Source organism: Callorhinus ursinus, unplaced genomic scaffold, assembly GCF_003265705.2.
Source record: "Callorhinus ursinus isolate GAN/ISIS: 27379988/994484 unplaced genomic scaffold, GSC_fseal_2.0 scaffold7, whole genome shotgun sequence".
NCBI classification, from domain to species: Eukaryota; Metazoa; Chordata; class Mammalia; order Carnivora; family Otariidae; genus Callorhinus; species Callorhinus ursinus.
Genome location: NW_027397069.1, coordinates 42,258,665 through 42,272,049, shown reverse-complemented (window position 1 = coordinate 42,272,049; position 13,385 = coordinate 42,258,665).

The following is a 13,385-nucleotide window of genomic DNA, read 5'->3' as shown; positions in this document are numbered from 1 at the left end:
GAAGATGAAGGGCAGAGGAGAAACACCTTAAGAATAAAATAACCATCCCTACAAAAGCACAGTCAGATCAAGGTCAAAGAATAAGATCAATATTATTAGTGATTCCTTCTCCAAGGACTTAGTCAATTAAGCAGATATTGCATTAGAGTTTTATTTATTGAGCTAGCATTGATTTTTAGGTCTAATAATTCTAGCCCTAAATTCTTTTTATGTTAGTTTTTTTTTCTTTTTTTTCTTTTTAGGGCAACAATAATGGGGAAAAGTGTAAAACTTATAAGTGTATAGGCTGATAACTTTTTACAAATTTACTATATTCACATTAACCACCACCACGATTAAGAAAATAGGATAATACATGGACTCAGGAATCCTTCCTATCAAAACCCTTCCTACCATAAGTAACCACTATTCTCCTTTCTAATTAAGTTGGTCTATCATTGATCTTTATAAATTTAATTGAACATATACTGTTTTTTGCCTGGTATCTTTCACTAAGCATGTATGTGATATTCTTGCAAAGTATTTGTTGTTGTTGCAAAACAATAGTTCATTCACTTTCATTGCCATATAGTACTCCATTTTGTAAACATACCACTATTGCTTTGTTTTTTTCGACAGGTGATGGACATGGGTAGAATACAGTTTAGAGCTATTACAAATACCGCTGTTAGGAACACACTTTGACCATGTCTTTGGAGGCTCAGATATACTCATTTCTATTATGCAAATACACAGAAGTGAAATTCATAGGTCAAATATCACATACATGTTTAGCTTTAATATTGGTAACCGGGGCACCTGGGAGGCTCAGTTGATTAAGCATCTGACTCTTGATTGTGGCTCAGGTCATGACCTCAGGGTCCTGGGACCCTGCCCTGAGTGAGGCCCCACATTCAGTGAGATCTGCTTGAGCATTATCTCTCTTCCTCTTTCTCTGCCCCTTCCCACCCCCTTTAAAATAAATAAAATCTGAAAAAAAAATTGGAACCAGTTTTCCAAAATGACTGTTCCAGTTTGCATACTTACCAGCAGAGTATGAGAGTTTCAGTTGCTCTACATTAACACCATTTATCATTATCTTTTTTCTAACGTTAGTCTTTCCAGTGGGTGTGTATTGGTAACTTGCAATTTTAATATTAAGAAAACTTTGCCAATGCATAAGTCAAAAATATCCTTCTATATATTCTTCTTGAAGAGTTATTGTTTTACATTTCAACTTTAGTTCCTTAATCCATGTGAAATTGGTATTAACATAGTTAGAGAGGTAAAGGTCAAGATTATTTTTTCCCACATTGATATCAACTTGACCCAGCACCATTAATTTGAAAGACCATTATTTTGTCACTACATTTGAAGTATTACATATATTATAAATCTAGTTACAAATATATAGAGAATTTCTTTTTATAGGCTCTATTTTGTTATATCACTCTACTTTTCTTAATTGCTACTTTATTGTTTTTCTTACATTGCAATGTAAGAAGTCATGATAGATGATACAACAAATTCTCCAAATTTGTTACTCTCCTCTAAGACAAGAGTATTTTTTGACATTTGCAATTCCACATAAATTTGAGAGTTATTTTGCCAATGGAAACCATTACTCACATTTTAATTGGTTTTGCATTGAAAATACATATGAATTTAAAAGGATTTAACAACTTAATGATATTGTAGATATGGATAAATAGAGGTCTGAAAATCTGTTATCACATTAACTCTTAGGTTTCTGATATATGTTAGATTAATTCATAGATATTTGGTGCATATTATTTATTAAATATTCTGTTTGTTGCTCACATGTAGAAATAAAATTGGTATTTATATGTTGGTCTTGTATACAATTAAATTCTGAAATTCAGCTATTTTTTCTAATAGTATGTCTATAGATTATTTTGAATTTTCTTCTTAAACAATCATACAGAGTCCAAATAATCATTTTTAAAATTTCTTCCTATCCAATCATTATGCTGTTTATTTTATGCTCTCCTTAATGCATAGCAAGGTCCCACTAGTATAGTGATAAATAAAACTGTTAATAATGTCATCCTGTTTCATTTCTAAAGATGCAAGGGGGGGAGCTGTCATCACTTCATTATTAAAGTATACATTCCATATTTTTCTTGTAGATGACCTTTATCAAATTAAGGAAATTGTGTTAGTTTTTTTGCAATGCTGATTAATTTTCATAGATCAAGCCAATTTATTCCTCATGTTAATATAAGATATTTTGATACTTTATCTTCTTAACGTATTGCTATATTTTATTTGCTAATATTTTATTTTTTGCATCTTTATAATTTTTGCATCTTTGTTTCATCATTCTTCATATTATTTTTGTTATAACCTGAATTTTGCCTTTATTGTAATGTCCTTATCAGGTTTGGAATGGCGATTATGTCTGTCTTATAATGTTTTATGGATCAATCCCTTTTTACATTTTCTGGAAGATAATATAAGATTGATATTATTCCTTCCTAATACTTAGAGAAATCTTCTGATGAAACTAGCTGGAGTTTTTTTCTGTAGGACTTTTAAGTTATTGATTATATCTCTTTAAGGGACAGAGGACTATTCAAATTTTATATTTCTTCCTGAGTCAGTTTTAGGGAGTTATATTTTATAAGGAATTTGTTCATTTCCTTTAACTTTTCAATTTTGCTAGGTAAAAAGGTATTAATCACATCCTAATAGAAGTTCAATATCTGTAGTCTTCATAGTTGGGTTCCTTTTTTCATTCCCATTATTGACATTGTATTTTTCTTTCTTTTTTTTTTCAACATTTCCTAAGGGTTATCCAACCAACTTTTGTCTCTGTGATTTAATCTGTTATGTTTGTATTCTATTTCATTAACTTTTGTTCCTAATTTTAAAAATCATATTTGGTAAGGCCAAGTGGAAGCCATCAATGTTGAATAAACCCAAAACAATACTATATTCTGCAATAAATGGTGGAGATAAATGCCATCCTTAAGGATTTATGTAGGCATAGTAGACTCATGATGCCTTTGTTTAATTCGCCTTCTGACTCTTATAGAACTGGATGGATACTGGCGGCTGTCTGTAGACTATCTCAAACTCATCTAGTAGGGCCCCCAGTCACAATCATTGTGACAGATGTGGTATGTTTTGTAGAGCAGTTTAGTAAGGTCTCAGATACCTGATATGCAACCACTAATTTGATGAATGTGTTCTTTTCCATTCTAATCACAAGTGTCTTGGTAGTTTTCATTAACCAAAAAATAACAACAGTATACACTGAAAATTTTGCTTCAAGGTTATGTAAATTCTCCCACCCTCTTTCATATTACAGTCTAAAGAAATCTGGACTATCCTGACAGTCTCAGAATATCACATTGATTCATTCTATCAATTAAGTTGATATAATTAAATCAGTTAAGTTGAATGAAAAAGAGGTGACAAATCAGAGAACTTGGTAAGATACATGCATTCTTTTTTTTTTTATTATGTTATGTTAATCACCATACATTACATCATTAGTTTTTGGTGTAGTGTTCCATGATTCATTGTTTGCATGTAATACCCAGTGCTCCATGCAGAACGTGCCCTCTTTAATACCCATCACCAGGCTAACATTCTCCCATACCCCTCCCCTCTAGAACCCTCAGTTTGTTTTTCAGAGTCCATCGTCTCTCATGGTTCATCTAGATACATGCATTCTTTTTTTTTTAAGATTTTATTTATTTATTTGACAGAGAGAGACACAGCAAGAGAGGGAACACAAGCAGGGGGAGTGGGAGAGGGAGAAGTAGGCTTCCCACCGAGCGGGGAGCTCGATGCGGGGCTCGATCCCAGGACCCTGGGACCATGACTTGAGCTGAAGGCAGACGCTTAACGACTAAGCCACCCAGGCACCCCTAGATACATGCATTCTTAAGGGCAAGAAATAAACCTGGTGAAGATTCAAGAGATTGTCACATCCATAATAATTTAAATGTCTGGTGATCTTGGAACGCCAAGACATATCCTTCAAAGTAAAATGTAAATTATTAAATCTTGTAATTTCTAAACCAAAGAACAAAACACAACACCAGGTGTGCTTCATTAGTTTTTGGAACCAATATGTTCTATATATAGGGAAGCTTATCTGCCTGATATGCTGGGTGACACAAAAATCATCCGGGGCGGGGAAAGTGTTACAGGAGGTCTAAAATATGGTCTATGTCGCTTTGCAACTTCAGCCATATAATTCTGCAGACCCTAAGATTTTTTAAGTCAGTCGTGAGAAAAGATGCTGTGTAGAGCTTGTGCCCCACACCAATGGGAGAATCATAATGCAAGGCTTTTGTGGATGACCATGCCATCTGTAGTGGAAAATCATATACCTTTTGAAAAACAATACCTTTGTGCTACCAAGCCCTGAAAGAGAAAAAGTCTTTAATTATGTGATAGCAGGTAACCATGCAGGAAGAATTGTCTATCACGAGCGGGGGTCCTATCAGACTGGCAGAGACATAAGCTTGAGCAGGTCCACATACAATCCACTGTATAACAGAAGTGGTGTATCTAGAATCAAGCAGTAGCTTGATCAGTGGTCATAGGCAAGCTGTGTAAGCAGCGAGCCTAGACCCACTGTTATATCAGCATCCTTCTGTCTCTTCAGGCCTATGACCAGATGAAAAAGACCTATGACCAGATGATAGAGGACAGAAATGCTCAGTCTTGGTTTACATATCTGTCAACTCAATATGCAGGTTTAGATCAATAATGTATGCCCATTTCACTGAAAAGTACCATTTTACATAGTTTGAGGGAAAATCCTCTGAATAATCAAAGCTTCAGGTAGTACACCAGCATTTACTTTTTTTTTTTTTTTTTTTAGAAATAAGAGGTCTAAAATTAAAATATATAGATATTCCTGAGCGGTGGCAAAGTGGTTTGGCTGGTCGGTCAGAGACCCAAATTGGAAAGTAAGCACCTGGCTTATAGGTGTACCGATGAAATTAAACAAGAAATGTAAAGATAATTGTCCACCTCCAGAGAGCATCCACTAAATGAGAGGCACTAAACAACAGCATACAGCCAATGACCCAGCCAGTTGGTGTCAGCCAGTTTTTATCTTTGTCCACCACTGGGGCATGATGGGCATATAAATGATGTGGTCATGTGGCAGAAACAGAGGTGAAACACAGACCTAAACAGATCTAGCTGCTGTCATCACTGAATTTCAAAGTTGCCAGCAATAGAGAATTATATTGAGTTCTCAATAATGCACTCTTCCTTAAGGGGACCACACAGCCATTTATCAGCATGTTGGCTTTGGGCCTCTAACATCTTGGAAGGACCAGTGGTTCCTTTCCACAGGAATAGACACATTTTCCATAGATAGGTTTGCTTTTCCTGATATCAGGGCCTCAATCAGCACCACTAACTAATGTTTTATTAAGGATTTGATCTATCAGCACGAAATCCCACATCATGTCACTGAAGACTAGGTGATCTACTCCTCAATAAAAGGAAATGCAAGCACAGGCCCATGACCTTAGGATCCGCTGGTTAGATCACCCATCATACCACATTTTTTTTTTTTTTGGTGACTTGATAAAATGTTGGGATAGTTTGTTAAAGGCACAAGTGAAGTGCCAAAATGGAAGTAATACTTTCTGAGGATATGGTACCACCCTATAGGATATAGTTTATGTATTGAATCAAAAGTCTAAGTGGCTCTGTGTCTCTAATAAGAACACATGGTCTGGGAACAGTGTAAGGAGGAATAGTCACACTTCTTATCACTCCCATTGACCCATATTGAGCTCCGCAGTGTTGGAGGTCTTATTCCAGGAGACACAATAAGAATATCATTCAATCATAAATTGTAGCTGCCACCTGGGTACTTTGAGCTCCTTGCTGTCCATGCACAAGCAGTCAATAAAAGGAGTCACTTTCTTGGCAATGGTATTAACCCTGATCCTCAGGAGGAGGAAGGTACCAAAGAGGAATATGTGTGCAACACAGATGATCCACTTGGGTACCTCTTTGTACCTCCTTACTCAATTGTGCTATAAATGAATGGGTATAGCCACCCCATCCTGAAAAGGACACTGTGATCAGGAAGAGGTCAGACCTTTCCAAGATGCCTGTCTGGGTTACACTACCAGCTAAGCTACTATGCAGAAACCTAGAATAGATAGCGGGGTAAGAATATAATAAATTTCAATCCAGACTGAGGTGGTAGGAACTTTGGTTCTTCTGACTAAACTCCTATTTCTAAATCTCCCTTGAAGAATACAGGTCTATAGGAGGAACTGCTTGCTCTGTTTATGAAGTAGATATAAACCGCATACAAGTTCAACTATGAAAGAAAAGGTGATGCACTTCCCAGACCTTCTTCAATGAAGGACTTGTTCACCCACCATGGGAGTATTGTCAGCAAATATCTCTTACTTGTCACCTCTGTCAGTGGCTGCCTTACCTTCAGAGAATCAGCAAACCTAAGGTTACATCCTTCCCAAAGGAGCCTGCTTCCAGTGACTAACAAACACAGGGGTAGAAATCGGATCATTTTGGCTTCAGACTGAACACTAACAGTCATTTCTTATCCTAGAACTTCCTACTGATTTAGCTAATGCTTTGTCCAGATGGCATTGCATTTTGACTATTTCTTCTGACATACCCCTGCTTCTACCATTTTCTTCACATGGCAGAGAGAGATAGAAAGCTCTGTGGTATCTCTTCTTATAGAGGCACTAATCTTATCATCAGGGCCCCACCCTCCTGACCTCATCTAAACCTAATTATTCCCAATGGACCTATCTCCAAATACTATCACATTGGGGGTTAGGGTATCAACATATGAATTTGGTGGGGGCAGGGGGATACAGTTTAGCTCATAGCATGTGTCATAACCATAAGTAAATTACAACTATTTCATTTATTTAACAAATATACGTAAATAATTTTTTTAAAAAGGAAATAATATTTAAAAGTTCCCAAAGCTCTCCCACCCTAACTCATTTTTAAAAGGAAAATAATATTTCAGTTGTTTCACCTGTTATTTATTTCTATACTTCTATATTAAATGCCAAGCTATTATAACTTGTTATGAGCTCTTATATTTACATTTATCAATTCTGACATTGTCTATTGACTCTCTGATGGTAAATAAGAATACAAGTCTACTCATATGTATATACAATCTTTCATCCTGCCAATATAATTATCTCTCAAACTGTATTAAATTTGTATTTAATATTTTAATTACTATGTTTGTAAATATTGTTTATGGTTGAGCCAAGCGCTAAGCTATGTTTATCACTTCTCATATCACCTTTTTATTTTAATATCATCTTCCTTATGTTTGTTCATTATTATTTCATATCTGAATATTTTTCCAACACTCTCCAAAAGCTCCAAAAATTCATCTCCATTTTGAAATGTGATGAAAGAAATTTTGATAACTAATCAGTTGTATTTATTTTTTCCTGGAGACAGCGTTCCATGAGCCCTCTGCCTTCGTACTCTATTTTTCTCTTTGTTCAACAGAACTTTTGCATTCATCCTGGGCTTGCACTGCTATAATCCCAGTGTTGGATCTCTTGTTTCACACCTTCACTCATATCTTCCCCACCATTTTTCTAGCTTTTGCTGGCCATCCAGTCACAAAGCCAATGTTACATATTTTAGGTTTTTGTTATGACATTACCCTATTTCTGGCTACCAATTCTTCTATCAGTTAGCTTTTACTTAACAAATTGCCACAAAAGTCAGTGGCCTAGCTCATGTTCTAGGGAGAATTTTAAGAGTAGGGAGGTTCAGGTCTGGGTGAGCTCTATAATATCTGCTTGGCTGTCTCATATATTTTGGTTAGCTGGTTCACTGGCTAATGGCTGGCGCTCTCAGCCTTAATCACTTGTCTGTTGGATTGCAAGTTGTCAGACAGGTGACCTTAGTTCTACTCTGTGTGGTTTCTCATATTTTAGCAGGTTAGCTCAGGTTTGTTCACCTGGTAGTTCCAGAGGTACAAGTGCAGCACAAGAGCAAGTACCAGTGAACATAAACTTCTGAGACCTCTGCTTCTCTCATATTTGTCAAAATCAAATTGCTCAAAATAAATTGTATGGTCATCCCAGAATCAAGGGGTCATGGAAAGGGAAGAATTTGGAGTCCTATTTGCAATCTATCACTCTATCTTCCAAAACAACACAGTTTCATACCTAATAAAATTCCAGCCTCAAAACTTATAAATCATCTCTGGTGCTATCCACCTATCTATTTATTATTTATTTATGTGTTTATATATAATTCTAAATAGCTTATAATTTGGCAGGCACTGTTCTAAGTCTTCTACAATTATTTACCCTTTAATCGTAATATATCTAAGAGGTAGTTCTATTAATATTTCCAAATAACAGATAAGCCTGTACCTGAAGAGATTAAGCAGCATGCCCAATATCAAAAGTGGAATTTAAAGGCGGGCTCTCTGGGTCTCAAGTCCATGTTGTTCCTTGTGGCCCCAGAATTTATGCTTTTGGCCACCCCACCGTGCTGCCTGCCAAAACTACATTTAGTCTCTCACTGATTTTTTTATTTGAGAATTCTTTTATCCTTGAAATATATTTATTACCCCTTTCTTTTCTCTACCACTTCTCTAATTTTCCTATAAAAATACTTATTAAAAAAACACTATGAATCCATGATGAGCTACAATAATGATCCCCTAATAACCTAGTATTTTCCCTTCCTCCAAAACTACATGACTTTTCTCTGTTTCTTCATATTGGGGGCTTAGTCATAATTCTAACCTTTTCCCCAGGGACTTAACAACTAAAATACATTGCATGGTATTCCTTACCTGTCTCTAAATCTTTTCCATATTTCAAGCCTCAAAAATCTTTTTTTAAAATATTTTCAGTCTTTGTATATTTCCATCTCTCTTGAAGTAAGCTGAATCTATATTCATACTCCTCTTGACAAATAATTTATAGTCCTGTAAATTACTTTCTTTTACTTTAAGGATATATATATATTTCAAAATAAAATTTAAATGTATATCACCATCAAAATTATTCCTTTTTTAGTTGAGTATTTTTTCTTTGCTGAATATTACAAAAGAGAATTATACTGTGAGTACCAGGGTAAGCTAAAATCACAACCTTATGAAAAAACTTACCCTTAGTACTTGACATGGAAAGAATTGATTTCAAGTCTGGGTCTTGTAGAGAGTTACTAAAAATAATTCCAGGAAGTTGTTAAGATTTTTAATATATGTGAAGATAAAAAAAGTATGATTTATTTAAGGGAACAGTATCATTCTAAGAGTAGGGAAACCTGGTGAGAAAAGTTTCAAAGCTGTGGTTAGGCAAATTTTAAGCAGAATGGTGAACAGAAAATAGTAAGAGGGTAAGAAGGGGACATATGTAGGCATTTATAGTAAGTAGCCCTAGGTCTAAAGACAGTTCAAATGAAAAAGTGTAGTTACCACCAATTGTTAATCTATAGTTATTTCTGACTCCCCAGGTGAATCCTGTTACAAGTAGGAGAGACAGAGACAGAGCTGATATATTCAATTTAAAAAGACTCCAAAAACTGATCTGATAGAACAAGCTTCATTTAAACTTCATAAGAAATGTGTTGCCCTAATTTTCAGGTTTGTTTCTGTGAGAAATAAAGAAATTCTCTATCCATTGAAGAATCTTTCATTTTATTGTGAATCTGTCTTAGAAAATTCAGCTTAACCTCTAATTTGCCAGTTTTAATAACCCATAGGTTTCTTTCTCAGTGTAGGATTTATAGCTGAATTATCACAAGATGTACTGCAATAGCAGTAGAATCAACCAGCCCCCATTATACAGCAAGAAGACTCGCCAACCAGGCAACATGACTGGATGGAATCTGATGTTATAACATACCCTTCCTAATTAAGAGATCCAGAAATCCTACAGATATATCCTAGCAAGCTTAGACTATATTGGACTTCATAATAAGGTAGAGCAAATATTGGGAAGGTAGTTATAGTCTTGGATTACCCAAATCTATATTCTATTCTTCCTTTTACTTAGTTATGAAAGCTCAAATAAAATAAGCTTTAATTCTCTAATCCTAAATGTTCTTCTGTGAAAAATTTGGAGGTAATGATATGGACATAAAGAGATACAGCAATTGTTAAGAGCTAGAAAATATGAAAATAGCTAAGGAAAAAGGCGTAGTAGACACTGTGTTATGTGCCCAAATTCTCCCTCAGGAATTAGAGATATACGCCCCCAGCTACAGTCCTCAGCTATTACCCTTCCCCAGGAATTTCCCTAACCTAAAGAGAGCCACATCAGCCTTGTCTAAGATCTCACCCTTCCTAGAAAATCTGGCATCTAATGACTAGCAAATATGGAGTATAAACTCCAGAACAATGGCAATTGTTAGGTAGTGGCAAAATGTTTGGTTAACATGTCTCTCAGAGTATAAGGGAAAACAGATGATTTAACACATAAATCTGCATCTCTGGCAGGAAAAGATATAAAATAGAATGTTAGTAACATCCATTGATTGTCATTGGCAAGATAATACAGCAAGTTTTATCACTGGAGTCCTGTGGATACAGATCTTTTTCAAGTTTATTTCTGCCATAGTTCCATCCATTCTTTCTAGGCCAACATGAGAGATTTTACGTCCATTTAACTTCAAATGTTTGATTCCCTCCACCTAATCCATCACCATATTCTGCTTTTCATCTCCTGAAATTTCTTAGCTGTTCCTTTTGCATTGAGAAATCAGTCATTAATTGAGAAAGCAGCAGAGTATAATGATAAGAGTGTAGATCTGAAGTCAAGGAAAAGTGGGTTAAAATCCCAGGTCTGCCTTAAGTGGCCTTGGGAAAATCCTAAAATCTTTCTAACCCTTGGTTTGTTTATTTTTTTTAAATGGGGATAATCATCTCTACTTTCTGAAATTTAGAAAATATTAAAAAATAACATATTTTGCATGTACATGTGCTCAATCACTGCTTAATACTAAATCAATGATAGCTATAAATAACAACACAATGGACTTATTCATTCCTACTGTCCAGTTCAAACTTTTGTCAGACAGAAACTCCTTCCTGGCCATCCTCTCTCCACTCCCTTTCCATCCACTTAATTTTATCATTTTACAGCAAATAACACTATTCAAAATTCATAGCTATGTATATAAATATTAGCTGAATTTTGTTTTATTTTTAATATTAGCTGATTTTTGTTTTTATTTTTCATATTAAAAAAACAAAGATCCATATTTAAAATTAGAGACAAAATTGTCCTGTTTAAGACACTATCAATTTAATTTATTAAAAAATTACATATTGATAATTAAAGTTAATATAGTTATAATCATATAATTATAATATATATTGATAATTACATACTTGGGTAAAAGATAATATAATATTTCCTTAAATCCATATGAATTTAAGTTAATATGTAAGATCTGTGATGGGGGAAATTAGAAATTTCTTCAACTTAAATCTGCACTTACAGTTATTTGTTTCATCTTTTAAAATGCAACAATTTGTAGGAAAAAAGTTCATTATTTATATAATTAGGATACAAAGCTACAATGATTTTCTTTCATATAAATTATTCTGCCAACTGTATAACTTATTCAATTTCTATGATGAAAAATATAGACTCATACAACTTTGCTTATGGAACTAATTTTGATTTCTGTTAGCATGAATGCTTCTATTGACAGATCAAATGAAAAATAAAAAGATAGTGAATAAAATGTGTTTTATTTAGTCTTAAGGGAAGCTCCTCCAAATAAGAGAAATATCTGAGATTTCCACTTAGCTTCAGTTACATCAAAATGTTCCATTTATTTTTCCATTCCTTAGCACACAATTTTAACTGAAATGGAATAGTTATAATGATTTCTTATATTGGTAAGTGCTTTGCAATTTATAGTGTGTCTTCATCTCCAATACATTTCCCAAATCTTTATAATAATGCTAGGAGAGAAATCAAAAGAAAAAATGTGACCCCAAAGAGGTTAAACTATTAGCAGAAATCACACAATTAGTGACAGAACCTCAAAATTAAAATCAAACAATCTGTATTCATTAGTGCTGTATTATATAATAGTCAGCTGATATTCCATTCAACAATGTTGTCTTATATGGAAAATTTATTCTTTCCTCTTTTATATTTCAAAATCATTAACAAGAAATTGGGCCACTGACTCACTCTACCTAAAAATGGATAAGAATTGGCCTGCCTTTTTTCCTAAGTTGCCTTAAAAAAATAGATGTTGGATATTGTAAATCTGGATAGATCTATTTGACAGATATATCATCATTGTAATTTTGATCTTTCAGAATTCTATTTTAATAAGCAAGAAGATAATTACATACCCAAAAAATTAAAAAATATAATGAATAGAAATAATCATGGCAAAATTTTTACTTCTCTGAGTTTTTCCTATGGTTCTTAAGTTTTATCCAGTCTATTTAGTTGGACACCCAGGTTAATAAGAATTCCTGACAGTCCTTTTGCATACTATATCTTTTTTAATAAGCTATTTGTTTTTCAACTAAAGCTTTGAAAAGTCTTGCCACACCAGCTTTTTGCTTATTTATTTATTTATTTTTTGTTATACTTATGGCTTATCTTTACCCCCTTCAAGCTGTGAAAAATTAAAAGAATGACATCACTGCTATTGTCTCAATATTCATGCAAATTGTTCTTTCTCAAGAAAAGAAAATCTAGAAAGCTAGACTTAATAAAGGAAACAAGAAAATTATTTTACAAATAGCATGAAAGAATAATTTGGGGAATCAGAGGTTGATAACTGCCAATTTACTTGATGATATACTAAATCAATTCTTGTTTCATCTAGGCAAGTAAATCCCTCCCTATCTGCGCTGCCTTTATTGGTAATGTTGTAACTACAGCATAATAATTTACTACTAGTCTTAAATTCAAAAGAAAAAAATAATTGGACAAAAAGAGATGCTAGGATAAAATTTTATTATGTGATACCTTTGGATGAACATGTTTGATTCAAGCATATTACTTCCTGGCAACAAGTCTGTAAATATATAATACATATGACTCCTTATTTTGTACCAGTGACAGATATGACCAATCAATCATGATCTTTTTCCTCACTGAAGTCAAAAGTGGTTTCTTTATCCTTTCCAATAAAGAACACTTGGGAGAATGACCAATAGTTTAGTGCTTGCATGTAGGTTGAAAACTACTTATCATTTGTGTATCTAGGGTTTTATTTTATTTTTTTTCAGTGACTTCATATTAAATGACCTGACCAGATTAGGTGTATAAAATTAGGAAACATTTAGAGTAACAGATGTATTTGCTGAATAAAATATATGTAACTTCTGAAAAAAAAGACAAAAAAGAGAGAAAACTAGAAGTTGTCCTCTCTGTCTTCTTTAT